Source organism: Pseudorca crassidens, chromosome 2 (assembly GCF_039906515.1).
Source record: "Pseudorca crassidens isolate mPseCra1 chromosome 2, mPseCra1.hap1, whole genome shotgun sequence".
NCBI classification, from domain to species: Eukaryota; Metazoa; Chordata; class Mammalia; order Artiodactyla; family Delphinidae; genus Pseudorca; species Pseudorca crassidens.
The window spans coordinates 62,428,176-62,431,901 of record NC_090297.1 but is presented as its reverse complement, the minus strand read 5'-3'; the positions used below and the strand labels follow the sequence as shown (position 1 = coordinate 62,431,901).

The window sequence follows — 3,726 nt, the reverse complement described above, 5'->3', positions numbered from 1 at the left end:
TCAAGTGCCACAATAAAAATATCAACACAGCTACACTTTGCTTCATTAAACACTGAGAGCATTGACAAGTGAACCAAAATATTGGCCTTTTCCATATGACATGTTGTGTAATTTATGAAGCAAAAATCTGAAATTTGATCTTTAATGTAAAATCATATATATGAGGCATCTTCTAGTTTTAATAATTTTTGTTACAAATCACAGAATGAGGGGCTGCTTTTGAAATAGAAAACTGATGTCTTCAAAGTAAATTTAACCATGGATATTCTAAAAGTCCTGGATCAGTGATTCTATTTCTCCTTTTCACATCTAGAAGATATTGAAAATATTTTTGTTAGGACCTGCCCCTTCTGGCTCCTGGGCTAGAAAAGAGAGTTGACGCCGGCCGCAGTGAGGAGTCCTGGGAGGCACTGGCTGCTCAGTGCTTCCAAGGAGTGCCTGCCGCTGGTGGCCTTTTTGCAGATGTATTGCTGTCACTGAACACTGGCCCATTGGAAAGCACTAGAGAAGCTCAGCCATCAGTATGTCCAAGTACAAACTGATTATGTTAAGACATGGAGAGGGTGCTTGGGATAAAGAGAACTGTTTTTGTAGCTGGGTGGATCAAAAACTTAACAGTGAAAGAATGGAAGAAGCTCAGAACTGTGGGCAGCAACTCAAAGCACTAAACTTTTGAGTTTGGTCCTGTGTTCACATCCATCCTGAACCGGTCCATCCTCACAGCCTGGCTGATCCTAGAAGAGCTGGGGCAGGAGCAGGTTTCCGTGGAAAGCTCCTGGCATCTCAGTGAGTGTCACTATGGAGCCTTGATCGGTCTCAACAGGGAGCAAATTGTTTTGAATCATGGCAAGGAACAAGTGAGGCTGTGGAGAAAGAGCTACAATGTGACCCCACCACCCATAAAGGAGTCCCATCCTTACTACCATGAAATCTACAACGACTGGAGGTACAAAGTGTGTGCCATTCCTTTGGATCAGCTGCCACGATCCGAGAGCTTAAAGGATGTTCTGGAGAGACTCCTTCCTTATTGGAACAAAAGGATTGCTCCTGAAGTATTAAGTAGTAAAACCATTCTGATGTCTGCTCATGGAAATAGCAGCCAGGCACTCCTGAAACATCTGGAAGTTATCTCAGATGAAGACATTATCAACATTACTTGTCCTACTGGAGTCCCCATTCTCCTGGAACTGGATGAGAACCTGCATGCTGTTGGACCTCACCAGTTCCTGGGCAACCAAGAGGCTATCCAAGCAGCCATTAAGAAAGTAGAGGATCAAGGAAAAGTGAAATGCAATGACAAATAAAATCTTTCCCACGTGCTGGCTAGGAATAGCTGCAGAAGGAGTGACATGCAGTATGTTATGGGTGCTGATCTCCCTCCCCCCACCCCCCGCTGATTTTTCCAGATCTAGGCTGTGGGGTGGAGTTTGCATAAGTAACTAGGTAAGTTATGTTGGCTCAGATAAAGGCTTCAGGATGCCTTGAGTACTAATGTCATAAGCCTTATGCTTTAGCCCCTGCCGGGGCCCGTTTGAATTAGTCACTAAGTTAGTTACCAGTGGGGCTTAATCAATGTCTTAAGTTTCGTTTCCAAGATGGGAGAGCAACAAGTGAAGTTCAAGTTCAAGGTATTCCTCATTCAATAAATCAGTATAGAGTGATCACTGACAGGCACTACTTACTCCAATAAGTAGTTCATGTTTATATTTACTGAGACTTTCTAGGATGATAATAAAGGACGTTAGATAACACACTATACTTAAGTATTTATTACTAGTCTTTTCCTCTAGGGAAAGAGATGCTTTGATGGGTTAAGATCAGAGACCCATTAAATGGGAGAGTGACTGATGGATTCCTCCAAGACAGCCAACAACAAATACCAAGGCCCTTTGCCTCATGACATTTGGTGGAATTCCTCTCTGGCTGCTAGAATTAGTAGCATATGGACAGCTATATCTGTTCATGTTCTCTTTTTGTTTTGTTTTTGTTTTTTAAACTTTAATCTTGGGGTCTTTAAAATTAATTTAAAAATAAGTTCTGTGACTGGAAATGGTACCCATTCCAAGTATTTCCATATGATTCATAAATATTAAGTATAGGCTTCTGAATTAGTCTCTGATCTTATCTTCCTATAACACAAAGAGTTGTACTCATTTCAACATGTAGACATGCCTAATTCTCTAAAAATTGAAGGTCGGGTCAGCAGGAAGGTAGAATATAGTGGGTGTAATTTTATTCACTTGAACAGGGGAAATGGTATATTCACATTTGTCACATACATTTGTTCTTTACCTGTTGAGGGCAAAACATTATGGTACATAGTCTATAGTATTCAGGGTAGGTCACAGACAGAATTGACTGCTTATCAGTCTTGATATAGGATGCTTTTAGATGCTAGAGATAGGTAAGTCATCATTTCTTTAAGCTACTGCCTTATTTCAAAGCAAGTGACATACATTTCAATGATAAAATCATGTAAACAATTTACAACTATCATAGCTGTTACAGATATCACCAGTTTTTCACAGTTTTCCATTGGTGGGTTGGTTTATTTGTATCCATTTTATAGTAAAACTGTCATTAGAAGGAAACTAATTCTAAAACCCTTGCTATTGCTTGGTCTCCATTGATCCTTAAATCAAGACTTAGAGCATCAGCTGATGAAGATGGCTGAAAAGAAGAAATGAACCTGGTTTGCTCACAGCTGGTCGCATCTGTGATGCATAAGGACGTGGAATGTGGATGCTTGACTTTCCTGACCAACTACTGGCTTCTCTGTGGTAGTCCTTCTTTTCACAGTCCTATTGCCTAACCAAATAACACTCTTTATAATTCAGAGATCAGGGCCAAGAATAAAACTACCAGATCTTCCTAGAATTCCAAACTTATTGCTAAGCTTCAACTCAGATCATTTTTGGACATGATATGGTATCTGGTATTGGTATTGGTATTGGTATCTGGTATTGGTATTGGTATTGGTATTTCTGGTATTGGTATCTGAATTTTCCAGCCCAAGAGGTGACCATGTCTTAACATGGCTCAAGATCCTAGAGTTGGATTCTTCCCTTGTCCCACATCTAGATATCCTCCTCCAGAGGACACCTGGCAGCACAATGTGCTCCTGCACACAAAGTTGTGCTCACACCCAGTCACTTTGGAATATTACAGACTTCCTAAGAGAGAGAGAATTTTTGCTGACACTTTCTGGTAAAATTTGGTTTTATTGTTTTTGAGATCTTGGCTGAAATAAATGAAGAGATATTTATGAAAAAAAAAAGAACAAAAATTTGTTGAACCCAAGTTCCTGTGCACAGTGCACAGTGAGGCCAGAGTTCGGGGCAGAGAAAAGTTTATTGCAAGGGCCAAGCAAGGAGAATGGGTGGCTCACACTCAAAAGACCAGGACTCCCAGTGACTTTCAGACAAGGGTTTTTAAAGACAGAGTTAGGGGAGAGGATCTTAGGATACATGATGAGGTCCTGGACCTTCTGATTGGTTGGTGGTGAGGTTCAGGGATCACGTTTCCAGAAACTCAACATTCTGGTTCCAACCAGTCCAAGGTCTAGTGCTTGTGGTCAGCATGTACTCACCATCCTCCACCTGAGTGGGGATCTTAGTTTCTATAGAACAACTCAAAGATATGCATCAGATTGTTATCTGCATCCCTTCAGGAGGAACTAGGAGTCCTGTGACTCTATTGTCCTAATCATTAACTATTTGAATCTGC

General features: G+C 40.9%; 1 pseudogene; it reads left to right on the top strand.

Annotated features, from left to right (window-relative positions):
• The first annotated feature begins 352 nt into the window (after positions 1-352).
• Positions 353-1,365, top strand: LOC137210720 (bisphosphoglycerate mutase-like; annotated as a pseudogene).
• The last annotated feature ends 2,361 nt before the right edge of the window (positions 1,366-3,726 follow it).